The sequence below is a fragment of the Antedon bifida genome, chromosome 5, assembly GCF_963402885.1.
Source record: "Antedon bifida chromosome 5, ecAntBifi1.1, whole genome shotgun sequence".
Lineage (NCBI taxonomy): Eukaryota > Metazoa > Echinodermata > Crinoidea > Comatulida > Antedonidae > Antedon > Antedon bifida.
The window spans coordinates 22,417,764-22,438,836 of NC_136230.1; the positions used below are offsets into that span (position 1 = coordinate 22,417,764).

The 21,073-nt window shown below is 31.2% G+C and overlaps 1 non-coding gene across 1 annotated transcript; it reads left to right on the forward strand.

The window, feature by feature from the left end:
- The first annotated feature begins 13,393 nt into the window (after window positions 1-13,393).
- On the forward strand, window positions 13,394-13,501 carry Trnai-uau (transfer RNA isoleucine (anticodon UAU)). The gene is made up of 2 exons: window positions 13,394-13,431; window positions 13,466-13,501. It is a non-coding gene; the product is annotated as a tRNA-Ile (tRNA).
- The last annotated feature ends 7,572 nt before the right edge of the window (window positions 13,502-21,073 follow it).

A 21,073-nucleotide genomic window follows, 5' to 3' on the forward strand; every position in this document is an offset into this window, starting at 1 on the left:
GGAAACGTAATGAATTGTGGGAAACATTCAGTATGATTTTTTTTCTTTATTCACACAGCCGCCGTTTTTAGAAATCGTTGGAATACCAAAACACCGCATCATCAAATTGTATTTCATCATAATATTATTGTAGTTTATTGTTAAATAAATTAATTTACATTTTTATAATAAAAGGTCCCATTTATTTGCAATTTTAAACCTTTGATAAACAATCTGTTAAAATAGTTATCGATGACGTACTTAATTGTTTAGTCAGAATGTGCATAATTGGGAATTCCCAATTTCTGACAATCCGGGCGGCGAGCAGCAATTCGTGAATCATCAAAAAAAGTTCGACTTCCTTGCTGTGCACGTCCATCCAGTATCTACATAATATAAAATAAAATACCAGTCTATCCTTCAAAATACATCCCTGCGGCCTTATAGGCCTATTATTAAACTTTCTAAACATAACTATATTGCGGAGCGCTTGGTGATAACATTTTATGTTTGTAATTTTTAAATGTACACAACTCAGATTAAATGACTTGGCAGACGTTTTGACTTCCTTCCTACATTTAATTAAAACGTAATATAACCGATCGCGGTATATAGCGTAACTGCTTAAAATTAAAAGAAATGTGAATATTATTTGGATACTAAAAAGTCCATATTGTGGTACTTAGGTTATTCTAATGATAAAAGTATGATGATACTTTGATGTAGAAGACGTCAACAAATGCTTTTCTAATACTTTCATTTACTACAGTATATATCAATGGATTTGAGATGAATTTAGATACAGTATAATCCTAAACGACAAATATTCAAAAACAACGAAAGTGCATTATATCAAAGATTATAAAAAAGGAAAAATATCCCTAACATATAAAACGGTGCCATGCAGATAAACTGTGACTGTCACAAAAACTTGTGCACTTTGTGTACGTACACAATTCAGAAATAATTCTTATTATAAAGATAATAAATATCATCTTATACACGAGAGAAGAATAATTATGAAATAATATGGGACATTATAGAGGGCGCTATAAAAGCATGGAGAAAGATAAAAGATGTATTGTCCCCCAAAAACATGAAAAATGAAGATTAAATAAATCAGACTTTGAATAATGTTATTTTGTAGTTTTACCAAATTTAATCACTTCCGTAGAAAAAAAAATGAAAAAAAATAATGGTTTCATGTATGAAATGACAAAACAATGGTAACATTCGACCAAAAACCATTGGCTGGCAGCCAATATGACCATTTTTTGCTTTAAATTACAGTTTTTTCATGTAAATACATTTTTTTTCTATCCAATTTTTGGTCAAAGTAACTATTATGTTACATTAAAATGGTATATTAAAAAAAAATGTTGTTAAGAATTATTTTTTCAGGGGGAAAATACATCTTTAAATAATTTGTGTAAACAGCATTTGCCAATCGAAATGGTTGGTCTGATATTAGTATTATTGTATAACTACAATTATTAGTAACCACAAATGTGAATAAGTTTATAATACAAAACAATTAGGCTAACATCGATTATTTAATTTTGTGATAATAACATGTACATTTCCAAAGAGTGTTTATATACGATGACATTATCTGAATAATGATGAAGCGATGGATATATCATCCAAAATATCGCTGTGATTGGTCAACTTACCTGCGTTGCGCCTATACGCGTTAGTTGCGTTACATAAAAGTTGGTGTTGAACCAAACTTTTATAAGAAATGAATATTGCATAAACCTTTGTCGGAACTTTTTTTTTTAATTCGCTTTTTATTGATTTGTTATCTTTTCTTCCAATGTTTCATGCAGTGTTAGGATGCTTTGCCAATTGTTGTTTTACTTTCAAGAGAGAAGGTAAATAACTCGATAGCCTAATTGAAACAATCCAATTGTTTCAATTTAAAGACCTTTTGCACAAGTCTTTTGAAAATAACACAATAACAAATATGAATATTCGTGATGCCAATAAGAACTTGTTAGGAAACCAAAAAAATATAGTTTAACATAATAAGCAAATTGAGATTCACGATCTCCAGCCTAAACTAAAACACTAACGAAATACTAAACTTAGCTTCGGTGCAAAAGAATAAACATTTTGCATTTTAGTCTTTATTAGGCCTGTTATAGGCCCACGTTACTGCTCATTATTGTTATTATTACCTTTTTTTCTACCAAAACGAAACAACACTTTCATCAGTCAACTTTACGATACAAAAACAATTCATCTACAAGAAATTGACAAGCTGCAGATATTTTCGACATTGGAAAAATGTAAATAATAATAATAATCATAATATAAATCAAACATTATATAGCGCCAATTCAAAAAGGTGATCAAAGGCGCATTGCATCCTGAAATTTGGGTTACAAAGGAGGAGTTCGTTCGTAAGTCAGAGGAAACAGGGAACAGATAGAAATGGATTTGTCAGAGAAGCGACGGCGATGAGATGGAATGAATGTATTGAGGAACAAGTTGAAGGTATTAAGAAGTAATAATCAACATATCGACACCTAAACAACAAGAAGTAAATGTTTGTATATACATATTATAATCACTATTTTTTACATTAGACAATTATAACTCCCGCCGAAAGCAGTTTTATATAGGTTTGATGCTGGTAACAAGACAGAGGAGCAATATTCAATGTAACTACTATAATCATATCTATGTAATCATTTTACGTAGGCATAATCATTGTATATAATTATTTGGACTGAGGTGGTAAATAATCTCTTCACTCAATGAAAGCACTCTTTATAATAATTATACTGTTGCTAAATATAAGCATTCAGAAATAAGCATATACATTGATATTATAATAATGGCATTATACAGGTTTCCCTTGAATTTCTTTTTTTCTGAATTTAAAATTGTTGGTTTTTAATATGGCCTATGCCAACAAAGTTATTTACTCGATAAAAAGTAATAAAATAGTCAAATTGTCTGTTAGAAATTCTATGGGGTTATGGTAAAATTTTACAGTTTATTTCACAGTTTTGGAAGTGAATAACTACAATTACTACTAAAATGGCCTATTCAAAGTCTGATTTTATTAGTAATTTTTCATGTTTTTTGGGAGACAATTCTTTAATGCTGTAAGGTGTTTTATCGTTATACATTACTTTCTGATAATATGTTTTTTATTTCAACACCAAGAAAATTAGAACCATGAGGGACAGCATACAGCTTCCTATTTACAAATCTATTATTTATTATTTTAACAAGTTTTTAATTATTTAGAAAGAAAAGAAAGGAACGCAGCAATGAAAAATACCAAACTGAATGTAGGCCTATTATCTATTGCATGAATATTAGTTTATGTTAAATAAACTTGAAAAAGAGAAAAAGGGAATGAACTTTTTTTTTTCAAACTGAAATTCTCCATAGAATAAGCTAGGAACATTCACAAAGATAATATACAATTATGTTTATGAGTGTAATGGTACACAAATAATAGCATGAGGTGAATGATGCTTCGCCTCGTTGAAATGTAACCTTTCATCATTCACCAAATTCCATTATTTGTACCATTACACGAATATAAAACAGTCATCATTTGTCTTAAATCTAAATAGATTCCTGTCATTTGAATCAAATAAAATGTAGGCCTTAAATATTATTATTTTATATGGATTTTATAAACGCACCTCCCGACGTTAACATTCGGGATCTCGACGAAAGTACAAAATTGGTGGCACTGTTGTATTTCAAAAGCAATCGTACACGATAAAAATTACTATAAAACGATCGTTTAATAGTGCGTACTATTGCACGCCATGTGACCCACAATCGTCCAATCAAATGACAGGAATTTATTTAGGTTTTATAAAATACTGAATATCAAATTTGGTCATGGCAACATTTTGTAGTCTAACTGTGTTTGGACAATACGAAATTAATTTTCCTAAGCGTTTCTTTTAATAACTAAATACAAAATTTAATTTTGTGGTAGGCCGCATAATGCCTTTTATACAATATTGAAGTGTACTGAATTTGAATGTACTTACAGTATCAATTTTTGTATATCATTTCATGTTGAAAACAACGATGAAAAGAACAAAAAGCACTTCACACCCACAATCATGATAATACCTAGCTTAGTTCTCTTTTTTTTAAACCCTGTATTACTTTTGTTATTTTTATATTTTGTACATTATTTAGTTTAAATTCCCTTGTAAATAGGCCTATTGTAAATTTAATTTAATATGTTTTTACTTACTCTAGACGCACCTTTATTAAGAAGTGTAGCACTGTTTCAAAATTGTAGCTTCCAAATAAACTGTGTAACAGTTTCCATCAAATTCAGGCGAATTCATGGTATAATAGTATAATAGTTGATTATTAAAGTCGAACTCAAAACATCTTACAAATATATATGTGGATTGGTGTTTCTGGTGGACAGTTTAAACACCGCTCCTTCGCACACACCTTGTTGACATTTTATGTTTTGCGCCCTTCTTTCACAAAACCAAAATCCCAGACCCGTCACTGAATCTTCAATACGCTACGTCATTCTAATTCATCAGTCAATATTGTACTCTCTGGAAAACAGATTCACGCACTTGCTTGTGTAGTGTAATGTGATGTTTGTATTTCATTTATTTTTCGCAGAAGATTTTTGAGATGTTTCCTGCAAACCTCTAACTTCACGGAAAACAATCGATTCTTTTCTGAAACATACTTGCAACGTAGATTTGATGATTCCTAAATAGAAAAATGCAAAAATTATCATCGTCATAATTATTGTTACCGCCACTATTTTCTGTGGTAAAATCTTTAATTTCCAAAATAAGGGCGACAATAATGAATATCCAAATGTATAACTTATTCTGGAGTAAAATATCTTATTAATTAATAGAGCCCCTAATGATGATATTAGGTAAAACCTAAACCTAAATCTTTTTAGTATAATATTCATTCTGTGGACTTTCGCTCGCCATTCCACGCCCCTACCACAAAATCTTACATTCGCTTATCGATGACAATGAAATTGCATACAATTTCAATTAGCATTATCTTTTTAAATACAATCAAATTTACCGTTAAAGGACAACTTGACCGAGAATCATGTTTTAAATACGTATTAGGGATGTACATAATTATGATTTCAGAACAATCGCGAGATTTACGATATCGCCGCACGCGCTCGCCGTAAATTGATGTGACGTCACAAGTGGATGGCAAAATCTACCTCATTAGTTTTCACTGTTGTTAATGTACAAGAGATAGGTACCTATCTAATTTGACCTGTATTAGGCTTAAATTTACCAAAATGTTTAGTCTGGTATTTTGAAGAAACACTTCAATATCCAGATCAGCAAAAAAAAATCAATATCTATATTGTTTACGATTTATTTTATCTACAAAGTGTGTTTGCTATAGACATTTTCGCGATTTGCCAGACTTGTCTACATTATTGTTTGTTGTTGAAATAATAGCTTCATTTGTTCTTATAAACAAATGTAATTGTATCTACTTTTTACACTCGTGTTGGGATCTAGCGTTGGCGTTACGTCTTTTACGCTCGTGAGCGGCTCAACCGTTGGTTTTACGTCTTTTACGCTCGTGAGCGGCTCAACCGTTGGTGTTACGTATTTTACGCTCGTGAGCGGTTCAACCGTTGGTGTTACGTCTTTTACGCTCGTGAGCGGCTCAACCGTTGGTGTTACGTCTTTTGCGCTCGTGGGCGACTCAGCCGTTGTTGTTACGTCTTTTACGCTCGTGGGCGGCTCAACCGTTGGTGTTACGTCCGTGAACAGCTTCAATGTTGGTCTTACTTCTATTACATTCGATAGTGTCTCTATTGAATCTGTTTAGAAAAAAATATTTTTATTCATATAGAATTATTATCGTATCAGTTGTGCGCGGCGGAAGTGTAGTGAAATTATACTGTTACGGCTGCAGTACCCGATGCTTTATTGGGCTCATACGCAATTTAGTGATGTGGAGGTCATTGTGTTTGAGTCCCACAAGAATCACTTTGTGCACTGAGCATTCAAACACTCAGATAACTACCTGACACAAAACCCGCCGATATACTGTTCATAAAAAAAACTAAACATTATGAGTTTGAAAACAATTTAGGGTATCTTGTTACTTTTGGCAATTGCAATATAAATCAAAAGACAAATAATAAATGGGTTGAATACAAATTCAAAATAAATATGCATAATAGGCAAATAATAAGCACGATATCATGAAATCATAATTGGGCTGGAATGTCTTGATATAGTTTTTCCGACTTTAGATAAATATAGGTAAAGCTTTACCTTTTTCACAAACGGTATATTTATAAGTAGCAAGCCAAATATCAAAGCAGAAAAAGTCATTCCACTCTCCTGTTTCGCAGCTATAGAGTACACAGTTCTCGTCATAATTATTATCAGGCTGACCAATTTGCCAATCTAGAATTAAGTTAAAAATGTTAATTATTAAACAAACAATGCCGTTTCAATGCGCTGTGGACTGTTAACACTTTAAATTGGTCCATACTATCAACATAGCGCAAGAACGTAGATGCATCACAAGGGACAGTTAAGGATGATTCATCACTTGTGATTGATCAACTCGCTTAAGTTACGCTTATATCCTTGCGATATGTACTATACTAGGTTCACATGAGCATTGTGTGTATATACAGAACCTATGGGTTATAGTCCTTATCCGACTAGACTCTACCACTAGAACTATGGAGCGAGTGAACCTCGAAACCTTGTTATAAGGCTATGGGTTACGGTTCTACTGTCTTAACCACTCGGACGATCACACTCACTCGCAAACATATCCATTCCTTCAATGATCACATATATGGGAACGTTTCACGTCAAGTGAATTGACGAAAACCTTTCATTAGAAAATGTGCATTTAGGCCTAATTAATCTCGTGCCACGTTTCTTAAGTAATACGATCATTAAATTATAACTAATTCTATACTAATTTTCAATACAGTATTTACATTTTTGTATGCAAATAAAGTGCATAGTATCTCATCAGTAAATATCGTTTTCTTCATGAGATAGGCCTATTTCTTTAAAATCTCGATCGCTGTGTGAGAGATTTTGTACTCAACGTCTATTGGAGAACACTAAGCTTCATAGTAATAATAATTAACCTGTCCAGTGTGTCCTCGATAAATAGTATAGTGACTCAATTATATTATTTGAAACAGTACTATACATAGACCTACTTATATAGTTGGTAGATTCTCCTGTAATCCAAACAAACGTATCTTCCACGGCTTTGTCATTCAATCCAATCCAAAAATCCTGACAAGTTCCGATGCTGTTGCCAACGAAATAATTTTCCTCTGGCGATGAAATAGTGACTAGATGAGCGTCTAAAGTGTCACAGAATGTCTCAGCTTTATCCCATGATTTTTGGTATTCGAAGAATTTGTAACAACTACTTTCAAACAAACTCCACGAAGGCTCACATACACTCGCTAAATATACATAATTAAGAAGAGATCGGTTTTGAAACATTCATGCCATTCATAAATATGTTATGGCAAATACATTCAGTAGGCCTATATAAATTTATTTCAATATTGCTACATTATTTTTATTTCTTTAATTTTATTTCTGGCATTATTATTATTATTGTTTTATCGACCTACAATAAAAATGTAAACAGAATGTAAAAATGATTAGAAGAGTGAATTTCACTCTTCCTTTTTAAACCAATCAAAATTGTAATACATTTTAGGAATTACCGCGGTTTACGCGTACACGACTTATTACATTCTGTATAATATAAAAATGTTCTTTATCTATATGTCTATGTACTATTATTAGTGTATTTGTGTTATTATAATTATTTCATTTTTCTACAAATTTAATTTGCATGATTATAGTTACTAACTGCGAAAACGTGATTTTACTTATTAACCGCATTTTTCACGAAACGCTCTAATTTCTCTTACGCTGTTTCATTGTGGCATTAAAACTACTAATAGGTAATGTGTTGTTCAAACGCTTTGTCCTTTTCCACAAACGAAGTTAGCAAACATTCACCGTTACATAACAATATTATTATGATTATTTAATTTGTTCAGCAGCTTTTGTGTTTAAATTAAATTTCCAAATTACAATTATTACAAAATTGAATTATGTGGTAGGTCTATAAAATTCATTACAAACTTTGATTGTAGTGCACCACATATCTATATCATTCATTGTACAGTTACTGAACAAATTTCCATTTTGTAGTCTCTACTAAACAATTCAAAATAAACAAAATCATTATTAATTATATCAAAAAACGATATTGAAGGATGGATAAATCTCCTCCGCGTTATAGCAAAATCATACTACCATACCTTATTATAACTTACGTTGGTTACTACCTTTCTTTACAGTGGAGTTATTACTTTATTTCAAAGAATTTTCATAATTAACATTTCACAAATTCCAGTAAAAATAAAAAATTAACTGACTTTTATCCTAAAACATCTACCCTTGCACGCGTACTGTCCGTGAAAAATATTCGGCAAAAAGCGTGTGTCGTTATTCCGCGAGGGGTCGATTACGTAACTGTTTAACATCTACTTCCTGTTAAAAGTCGAAACTCGCGGCCTACATGACATAGAAGAAAGTTTTAATTAAAACAAATACCATAGACCTACCGACATAAAGACAAGCCACATGAAGAATGGGGGTGTTTAAATGAGTGAAATAAAAAAACGAGTCGTTTCCTGTGAATTGCACTTTATCAAAGATCTATTCTTAAACATTTATATTTTCCTTTCAGTAAAGATTTTGTCAAAATGTTGCATCTCGACATGACTTACTAGAACCAGCTAGAACTTTCAAATTCTATACCTACTAATTAGATTCGCGATGTTTTTTGTTAATGGTTCATAATTATTATAAATCTAATTATTTTTACAGTAATTTAAAGAAAGAAAGAAGCTTTTTATAAAAAGAGGTTTATGCGCTGTCTACGCTGTTAAACCTACTGCCGATATTTCTTTTTGCGTAGACTTGAATTTTAAAATGTTTTGTTGTTTTAACCTATGTCCTTCTCCACAAAAAAACATCGTAGATAATATATTAATAATAATTATTGAATTTGTTCAGCAACTTTTCATGTTTATATTTCATTTTCCAAGCGTTTCTATTTATTAAATTATTTGATAGACCTATACAATTGAAATGTGTAATTCGAGTGTAATTATTGCACCATCATTTTTTGTATAACAAAACTCGCTTTTCTAGTCCATCAGTACCACATACTTCAATTGAAGCAACACCGTCGACGACAATTAAATGAAATCAAGAATGAACATACCCAAATATTACAACATACGTTGACTACTTCCTTAGTGTAGTTAGAAGAGAGTAGAATAAAAACAAAATACTAAGCACAACAAAATACTTTTTAAGATCGTGGTTGGTGTTACGTCTATTACGGTCGTGGTCGGCTCAATCGTTGGTGTTACGTCTATTACGGTCGTGTTCGGCTCCATCGTTGGTGTTATGTCTATTACGGTCGTGGTCGGCTCCATCGTTGGTGTTACGTCTATTACGGTCGTGTTCGGCTCCATCGTTGGTGTTACGTCTATTACGGTCGTGGTCGGCTCCATCGTTGGTGTTACGTCTATTACGGTCGTGGTCGGCTCCATCGTTGGTGTTACGTCTATTACGGTCGTGTTCGGCTCCATCGTTGGTGTTACGTCTATTAACCTCGATGACATGTTTTCTGAATCTGTTAAAACAATGTCATTTTGTAATGTAATTAAAAAATCGAACGACGTAAATTGAATTGTGTTTTTTCCCGCAAAATAGTATGTAAAACTTGTTTCATAGAACTGAATTGTGTTTTATTAATGTTATAATTTCCTATTTATGGCAATATCTTTACCTTTAAATTCGAAATCACATTAATTAAAGTTTTACCCATTGAAAACAAAATGGTCATATCTAACAAAAAATCAAAATAAATATGCCTTCCAAGTTGCCTTCGGAAAAGAAGTGTCCTTTAGACGTCAGGCGTTTTCCATTTCTGTGTTGGACATTTTTGTATATGTAATTGTGTTGTCAAATATCTAAGAAATAAACAAAATTATAGCGTTACCTTTTTCACAAACTGTATCTTTAATGTTCCACGAATGATTAGACGAACAACGCAAATCAACCCACTGCCCATTTAGGCATTTATAGTGTACGCAGTCCTCTGCGCTGGAATAATCATCAGGCTGATCACTTTGCCAGTCTAGAACGAAGCCAAATAATATTAACGTTTATATGTCTTGTCACTGACCTTGTGAGACATATAGATGGGAAGTCGCAACGACAAGATTTTGAAACCCTCTCATTTAAGCAAGTAAGACAACGTCATAGTGTCCAATTATTGATCACTTAGGCCTAAACACCCCCCCCCCCCCCTCCCCCACCACACAAAAAAAGTGTGTGGGGGGGGGGGGGTGTTGAGCGGGCTTCTCATTGCATAACAAAAGACCTCCCACGGACTACGCAGTGTAATCGTCAGCTGAAATAATTGATTTTCCCCGCAGAGAGCAAACTTAGCCTTGGGTCATCTTGGGCCAATTGTTTTAGACAAACCATGATCTTCCCCGGATCTGAAAAGCAACGAAGCGTGACGTTTCTGTCAAAAATATAAATAGTTGCTTAGGAGCAATAAATTCAATCTTTCAATTGTATCTAAGTGGATAGTAAACAAATAATACTAATAATGAAAATATAATTATAAGAAACATCATTAGGTACTTATAAAGTTGGTAGATTCTCCTGTAATCCAAACAAACGTATCTTCCACGGCTTTGTCATTCAGTCCAATCCAAAAATCTTGACAAGTTCCGATGCTGTTGCCAACGAAATCATTTTCCTCTTGCGATGAAATAGTGACTAGATGCGCGTCTAAAGATTCACAATATTCTTCAGATTCGTCACATGTTGTTTTGGTGTCGAAGAATTTATAACAACTACTTCCAAACAAACTCCACGAAGGTTCACATAAACTTTCTGAACATATTATAATAAAGAAAATAGTATTGTCAATAAACATAATAAATGTCAGTATTGTCATTCATGGTTTCAAATTATATATATACCAAACTTGTACAAAAAGTAGGCCCTTAACCACTTTAAATCATCCACATAGAAATGTCATGTTCATGTTCACCTCAGTGCAGACGTGACCTTCCAACTTGGAAATGAAAATATAAAGGACGCAAAAATGATATATCAAACCATATATTAAACAACATTAAATAATGGCATCGTTTCTATTTTCTTATCTATATCTAGAGTAGTATTATAAATGCACACATCGAGATATTGTTTTTATTTATCAAGAAAAAGTGGGAGAAATAGCAAAATTTTGTTTTTACAGTATTGAAATTAACATTGCCATTCAACATGTATTTTAATGAATTTTAATGTTTTAAAGATGTATTGTCTCCTCTAAAAAAAATCTTAAAACATTTTATATTAAATATGCCATTTTAATATCCTATAATACTTATCCACCACCGAAAATTGGAATGAAAACAAAATTTATTTACCTGAGAAAAGCTGTAATTTAAAGCAAAAATAGTGAAATTGCCTGCCAGCCACTGGGTTTTTTGTTGAGTTTAACCATTTATTTTGTATTTTTCTATGTGAAAGCGTTATTTTTTTCTACGGAAGTGATTAACTTTATTAAAACTACAAAATAATCTTCAATGTCTGATTTAACTAATCTTCATTTTTCATGTTTTTGTGGACAATACATCTTTAAAGATTTTGCCATTTCTAAATGTTATAATTATGCACAACAAATTATTTATTTTAACTGAATCTGTTTGTAATTTGATCTGTAGTGTTTTTATACAGTCAGCTTTACTACTTTAGTGCAGCTGCAGATGTACCTTGTACAAAGTATAAACAATAAATACACAAATGCTATTCGTATCATTTTCCATCTTCCTCCTACTACTCATTTGACTTATTTTCACTTTTCACTTCACCATTGGTAATACCCTTCCTCTTCATAACATATATCGATATCATCTTGGCTGCCTTTTAAAGCTCTCTACAATCTTACTCCTCAAGCTGTCTATTACTTGCTAAGATCACATCTAATCAGTCTTTTAGCTTCAAATCTCCAAATTCTCTTCCTTTAAATATCAGACTTGTTTCATCTTACTCTTCCGTCAAATGTTTGCTCAAGAACCATCTTCTTGTTTCTAACTTTTCCTCTTTTCTTCTGAGATGGCCAATTTAATTTAATTAATTTTTTTTCTGCTTTATTTTATTTTGTTTATCTTTATAAATTCTATTTTATTTTAATTTAATTTGTATTATTACATGTGTATGTTTTGTCATTTTGTATTTTTTTAGGATCCCTAATGATCAGCTTCGGCTGGATGGACCACCCCTTTAAATATTTATTTAAAAACAAACAAAAAACAAATAAAAAATAAATATACTATATTATTTGTATTACTTCAACTGTATAACTTGTTAATCAAAAAGCAAACATGCTGGCAGTGCAATAATTGTGAAATCAGATACTAAAGTACAGTACTGTATAATAATTTGAGATTTAACATAATTATGTCACTTTATATACATTTACAATGGTATAGATAGACCTATAATACCAACGGATAATCGTCGGACATGTGTTGTTGACTACAATTTATCCTCTATCCTATTCAGATAGATGCTTGTATTGGCATTATTTTCTTTTTTATTCTTCCTTATCCGGTAATGTGTACAGGCCTACGAGTCTCCTAGATTCTATTCTTATTTGAAATTGAACGAAAATAATAATATTAGCAAAGTTAAAAAAAAACCTTCAATAGGCTTACCTGTATTTGCTGGTTGCATCATCACAAGTACGGTAATAAATACATGAAAGTATAACATCTTCTCAATGATTTTGAACCGACAGTTCACAACGTTCAGAAAAATAGAATTGATGGATATTGAGTCTATTCACAATAAATGTATTATATACATGTCACTCTGATTGGCTTGTAAAATTAACCAATAGAAGCACGAATGTGTTTGCGATTGTGTGATAATAGACGAAGGCACCAAGCAAATAATTGAATTATCTATTATTTACTTTAATCATGGAGGAAAAAATAATTTAGTTTTAACTTTGGTGGGCAACAGATCACATGTTTTTGTTATGTTATGTGTTCCGTACTTAAAAACGTAATATTATCACCATCCCGGGTTGATTTAAACATCGAGCTATACAATTAGATTGTATAGCTAGCTCAATGATTTACGAAATACTGTTTATGTCTTTATATTTATTTATATTTAAATTGTTAATAATTTGTTTCAACATAAATTAGATACATGACTGAAAGTAATTCTTCATAATGTAGTAGAGATGCAAATAGACCAACATTTCTAATTTTAAAACGCAAATGTGTTCCCCAGTGGCTCAGTCGGTTAGCGCGCCGTACTTATAAACAGTACATGGCTTCGTCCTTACTGGTTAGGTAATGCGGAGGTTGAGAGTTCGATCCTCTCCAGGGGAAACTAAATTTGTACCCACAAAATATCGACTACCATATAATAATACATATTTATTAAATTTATATTTATATTAATCTAATATTTAATTAATTTTAATTAAAATTATACATTTATGCTAGTACAGTATATCTATTTAAAAGAAGTACCTTATTTACCTCCTCCAATGAGGTATATGTAGTCGATCGCGTTTGTCTGTTTGTTTGTTAGCAGGATTACTGAAACAGTAATTACAAGATCTTTACCAAAATGAAAATGAAGATAGATATGTGGTGGTAAAGGTCCACTCCATTAAATTTTGAAGGTCCCAATTCTAGACCACACTTTAGTATAATTTTAAAAGCATTTACCAATCGAAATGTTTGGTATAATATTAGTATTATGTATAACTACAATTATTTGTAACCAAAGATGTGAAGAAGTTTATAATCAATCGATTATTTAATTTTGTGATAAAAACATGTACATTTCCAAAGAGTGTTTATATATACCTCGATGACATTATCTGAATAATGATGAAGCGATGGATATCATCCAAAATGTCGCTGTGATTGCGCTACATAAAAGTTGGTATTGAACTAAACTTTTAAATGAAATGAATATTGCATAAACTAGTCTGTCGGAAATATTTTTTTAATTCACTTTTTATTGATCTGTTCTTTTCTTCGAACGTTTCATGCAGTGTCAGGATGCTTTGCCAATTGAAATCGCCTTATGTCTATCTGTCGTTCTTCATATTTGCATAGGTCTAACTCATTTCCATTTTTGTTTTACTTTCAAGAAAGAAGGTAATAACTCGATAGCCTAATTGAAACAATCCAATTGTTTCAATTATACCTTTTGCAAGTCTTTTTAAAACACAATTTGAAACAAATATAAATATTCGTGAAGCCAACTTTTTAGTGTTTATTCGTTATTACTAAACAAAATAGGACCAAAAATATAGTTTTACATAACAAGTTAATTGAGATTATTTGTATATTCACGATCGCAAGCCTAAACTAAAACACTAACGTCGAAATGCTAAACTTAGCCTCGGTATGCAAAAGACTAAATTATTCAAAGAAGTGTGCCACTGTTTCAAAAGTGTAGCTTCCAAATAAACTGTGTAATTATTTTTTCTTTAACAATTTCCATCAAATTCAGGCGAATGCATGGAGTATAATAGTTGATTGTTAAAGTCGAACTCAAAACATCTTACAAATATATATGTGGATTGGTGTTTCTGGTGGACAGTTTAAACACCGCTACTTCGCACACACCTTGTTGACATTTTATGTTTTGCGCCCTTCTTTCACAAAACCAAAATTCCAGACCCGCCAATGAATCTTCAATACGCTACGTCTTTCTAATTCAGCAGTCAATATTGTACTCTCTGGAACAGATTCACGCACTTGCTTGTGTAGTGTAATGTGATGTATACATTTCATTTATTTTTCTCAGGAGATGTTTCTTGCAAACCTCTAACTTCACGGAAAACAATCGATTTTTCTTTTCTAAAACATACTTGCAACTTAGATTTGATGATTCCTAAATAGAAAAATGTAAAACATTATCACCTTTGATTTCCAAATAAGGGCGGCGACAATAATGAATCTCCAATGATCCCCCAATGATGGTATTAGGTAAAACCTAAACCTAAAACTTTTCAGTAGGCCTATAAGATATAACACAATATCTTACATTCGCTTATCGATAGAAATTTTTAACTAGATTTTGTCTAGGAATTCTTAATATCGAGGTTGAAAGGGGTAGAAGGTATGAGGTTTTAAGAGAAAACAGAATAATGTAAATTATGTCATAGGAATGAGATTAAAGATGAATATCACTTTCCGTTAATTTTTCTGTTCTATAGTAAGTTACGTCAGGAGTTATTGCCAGTTACCTTTTATAATTTCTTTTCTGAAAGTAAGTTTATTATTTTAATTGCTTCCAGTAATATTACTTAATTGAAAATATGTCTAAATTAATTTTTTGTGCAATTAAAAAAAAAATCTTTCTGCATCTTGTAAATAATATAGGCATATGTGCTGTACAAATAAATTCCCTAGACCAACAGCATAGGGAAGAAGAAGAAGAAGAAGAAGAAATTGCATAAAATTGCCATTATCATTATCTTTTTTAATACAATCAAATTAACCGTTAATGTATAATTGTCGTAATAGCCTATACATGTTGGCCTAATGAAGCTAAAATGTTTTATTTCTCATCCTACATTATTGTTTGTTGTTGAAATAGTTCTTATAAAAAAATGTAATTTTATCTACTTGCTACACTCGTGGGCGGCTCAACCATTGGTGTTACGTTTATTACATTCGATATTGTCTCTATTGAATCTGTTTATAAAACAAATATTTTAATTAATGTAGAATAAGTATCGTGTCAGGTGTGCGCGGGGAAAGTGGAGTGAAATTGAAAAAATTCAAGAAATATGCATAGACAATGAATAAACACCGACTTTTGCCGACTATAGATAAATTAGTAAACAAGCTTTACCTTTTTCACAAACGATATATTTATAAATGGTTGGCCAATCATTAGAATATGGCAAGTCATTCCACTCTCCTGTTACGCACTCATATTGTGCGCAGTCCTCTTTATCATCAAAATTATCAGGCTGACCACTTTTCCAGTCTAGAATTAAGTTAAAAATGTTATGTTAGTACTAAACAAACAATGAGCTGTGGACTTTATATGACTTTTCGACTACGCTTCACACTTTAAAATTGGTTCCTACTATCAACGCAACGCTACGCTATTTCCCAACATGCAACGCCCACGACAAATCGATCTGCGCAAGCATTACGAAAACTTTAGCAACGTACCGAAAACTGAAAAATAGCGTCAATGAAAAACGTTAACCGAAGGGTTTCGAAAAATGGAAGAATCATTACATTTCTGCAAAATGAAAAATAAAAATAAGAAACATAAAGCTATTCCGAACTTGAGAAACCTACGGATAGGTTCGTGGATTTAAGATTTAGTACTCAACGTCGACTGGTAAATAGTAATTAAATAACAATTAACATTTGCAGTTTGTCCTCGATAACTAAACAAAATAGTATATAAACAAGGTCATATACATGGCTGGCAAAGTCGCGTGTTCAAATATGAGTTTTTTTTTTTTTTCTCTTTTGTGGTTAACCACCACCTTTATTCATTTAATATTTCATACATATTTCGTTCACATTTCATTTTCATACATTAAGTTTCCGTTTTCTACTTTTTTCGTTATTTTCTGATTTTTACTCTTTTAACCTTTATACATATAGTGTTTTGATTATATGCATACAAAAACCATAAAAATCTACACTTCATTTTGTACATGATATAATACTGTACATTTTAAAATACAAATATGGATGTCACTTATACGTTACAACATGCCTAGTATATTCATTTCTTTTAAAATATATTTAAACTGAATCCAAGGATTCTGGCATACAGGTTTTTTAAGTTCAGTTTTAATTTTAATTATGTATATGACGTACACAGCTATTGAATACAATTGATTTTTTACTTGACATTTACTTCCTAACAGGAGTTCTTTGAACGAGCTACTGCTGTTATCTAGTTTTTTAAATATGTTGTCAATTTTTTTCCACAGTATTTGATTACGTCTACAATAATAAAACATATGTTTTTCGTCTTCAATGACTCCACAATTGTTACATATGTTATTATTTTTCAGTTTCCAGTTATACAGTTTTAGATTTGTAGGTACAATTCTATTTAGTAATTTGTAATTCAATTGGGCAAATTTCTTAATTTTTTCGTTTTTCACCTTTCTTTTCCAGACATCACACCACTTGATATCTTCATTAAATATGTTGTTCCATTTAAGTATGCTTTTCGGGGGAATAAAAACATTATTTACAAAGTTAGAATATACATCTTTTGTTGTCATCTTAATTATATTGTTGATATTGTATTCCAGATTCACATTCATATATTGGTTCATATTTGGCATATTATGTTTAATTATATTTAACCACTCTTTTGGAATAGCTCTAGTTAAGGAAACATATTCAGCTATCCAGTTTTTCTTAATACGTAGTTGTTTAATTATTTCTATAGGTTTCATTAGACGATTGAAAATAATTATATCTCCAATTTGATTAAAACCTGCATCTATCCAGTTCTTAAAGAATAGTGGTTTGTTTCTATATTTAATATAATTATTACCCCATAAGTTTTGCTTTATCACTTCTTCATACTTGTTAATTGTATCTTCATTATTCATATTATTAAATTCAACACAACACTTTAGAACATTATAATAAAAAGATGGTATATTATCTAAGCCCATGTTATTTTTAAAATTGATATTTGACATACTTAAAATTAGTTGTTCGGTTCCAAATTTGTTAAAATAGTATAGTGGTAAGATTTTCCATCTTACGTGTTTTCTACACAGTAATTTTCTTGCCCATATCATTTTCAGCGAGTTTATGTGTAATGCGAAATCAGGCATACCTATGCCCCCTTTAATCATTTTACCGATTAAAGTTTTTCTTTTTATTTTTTCTGTTTTTCCATTCCATAAAAAGTTATATATCAATTTATTTATTTTAAAAATAACATCATCTGGTACATCAATTATACATGCATTGTATGTTAGTTTAGACAAAGCTAAACTTTTTAAAATGGTAACTTTGCCAAAAAAGGTTAGGTTTCTTCCTTTCCATCTATTGAGTAGCATTTCTAAGTTTGCCACCTTACTATCCCAATTCAATTCACTGCATTTGTTCTCATTATATCCCACATAAATACCCAAAATCTTAATTGGTTCATTAACCCAATTTAGACTGCATGGTTTTTCAATTTTGTTTATATTTTTGCCAATCCATATAGCGTTGGTTTTTTTTTAATTTAAATTCATACCAGACACTTTACCAAACTTATTAACAATATTTAAACCAATCTCTATACTTTTTTCATTTCCCACAAAGAGTACAGTGTCATCCGCCAGATGCGCAATGCGAACTTCCTCACCATTATCATTGTTAGGTAAAGATATTCCTTTATAGCATTTATCTTTTCTTATATTACACGCCATAATTTCTACTACTAAAATAAAGAGTAACGCCGACAATGGGCAACCCTGTCTTATTCCGCATTCCATTTCAAAACTTTCTGATATCCAACCATTATTAACAATAACACATTCAGTTTTACTATAAATTGTATTTACCCATTTTAAAAAGGAGTCTCCAAAATTAAATTTTTTTAGTACCTTAAACATAAAATCTCTATTTACAGAATCAAAGGCTTTTCTAAAATCAAGGGATAAAATAGCTCCTTCGATTTGTTCTTCTGTTGTATAATATAGAATATCATTAATTAGACGGACGTTTTCTCCAGCGAATCGTCCTTTAATGTACCCCTTTTGGTCATTGTCAACTACATTTTCAATTACTTTATGAAGTCTCATACATAGAATTTGAGTTAAAATTTTGTAGTCTGTATTTAATAAAGTGATAGGACGCCAGTTTTCAAGCAATTTTTTATCACCTTTTTTGTATAATAGGCTTATAATACCACGTTTCTGTGTAGAACTCATTTCATTGTTAAAATAACATGCATTTAGAGCGTCACAAACAATGTGTTTAATGTCATCCCAGAAATGTAAATAAAACTCAACGGTCAAGCCATCACATCCGGGAGTTTTATTTAATTTCATTTTTTTAATTGCATTGGTACATTCATTTAGTGTGACAATACCTTCACATGTCCCCTTTTCTTCTTCAGTTAAACTCGTTACATTTGATTTATCTAGGTAAGTGTTTATTTGTTTACGGGATATACCCTTATTTGCATATAGATGCCTATAAAATCTAACTTCTTCACAAAGGATTTCCTTTGTCTTTGTTAGTACTCTACCCTTCTCGTTTTGTAAACATTTGATTTGGTTTTTTTTTCCCTTATTTTTTTCCAGACTAAGAAAATATTTAGTGCTACGTTCGCCCTCTTCAATCCATTTTACTCTAGAACGTATATATGCACCTTTTGTTTCATTATCATAAATATTTTCCAGCTTTTTTGTTTTTTTTGCAATTTTTGCTTCTATGCTCTCATTGGCAGTATAATCATTTTTTAATAAAGAATCATTTAGTTTTTTTATTTCTTTTTCTAGTTTTACTTTTTTTATTTTTTTTTCTTTATTGATTTTTTTGCCATAGTAGATTGAAACGTCTTTAATTTTGGCTTTTAATAATTCCCATAATACATCTGGGCTAAGGTTATTTTCATTGGTTTGGGTTTTTTTAATTACATTTGTAATATAGTTTTGGTAATCAGTATTTTGCAATAGGTTGTTATTAAATTTCCAATAACCTGGGCCTCTTTTGGACTCATCAAAACTGATTTTAATTGAAATTGCTTGATGATCTGTCAAGATAGCTGGTCTTATATCACATGATATTACGTCATCGTGATCAAGAATTTGTTTAGAAGTCAACCAGTAATCAAGCCGTCTGTAAATTTGCTTAGATTTTCTACGCCAGGTATATTGTAATTTTTCTGGATTTTTATTTCTCCAGGCATCTTTTAAATTAAGTTTTTTAATAAAATTTTTAAGTGTAAAAACAGATGTATCTTTTCTGTCTTTACTGTTCTTTTGGTCCCATTTTCTGTCCAAAATACAATTGAAGTCCCCGCCGATAATAATTATATCGTTGTTTAAGTCAACAATATCCAAAATGGTCTCATTTAACTTTCTGAAATATGAGCTTCTTACTTTATAATTGTTAGGAGCATATACGTTTACAAAAACATGCATTTTACCATTAATTTCAACATTTAGAATTATATATCTTCCATTTTTATCGATACATTCGTTAGTAATCTTAAAATTGAATTCATTTAAGAATATTATTGATACCCCTGCACTATTTGAAAAACCAGTGCTATGTATGCAAGTACTGTTCCAAACTAAATTAAATTTGCCAAATAAGTCAGGTGTAAGGTGTGTTTCTTGTATAAGTACAATGTCAGCCTTTTGGTCTTGACACCAACTATGTATCTGCCTTTGTTTATCTATGTTACGTAAGCCTCTTACGTTTATAGAGACGCAATTAATGCTTGCTTTATCCATCTATATGTTAGCTGATAAATTAATTAAGTTGTATACACCAAACAGCTAACTTATTTGTCTATATATAAAGTATAGTATACACATACACATACTGTAATACACATGCGGCGCTTAAAATACATGGCATACAAAATGGTTGTTGGTATCTGTAATATGTAATATTATATATACTATTATACACTTTTTAGATTGGTGTGTCTACAAACTTATTTCTTTTGTCCGTCATTCTTATTTTTACTTGCTTTGCGTCTTCTTTTCGTTCCCGGCATCGAGGGTGAGATTTCTGGCTCAGCTTGTTCCTCTTCTTTCTTGTTATTTTCTTTCTCTTTCGCCACTTGAAGGCCTACGCTGGAGCTAGCTGGAGCATTCATAAAAGTTGTTATCTTTCCTTGTTTCTTTTGTTTCTCCTTTGTTGGCTCGCTTTCCTCATAGTCCTCTTCGTCACTCTCTTCACTTTCCTCTGATAATGATTCATCTTTAT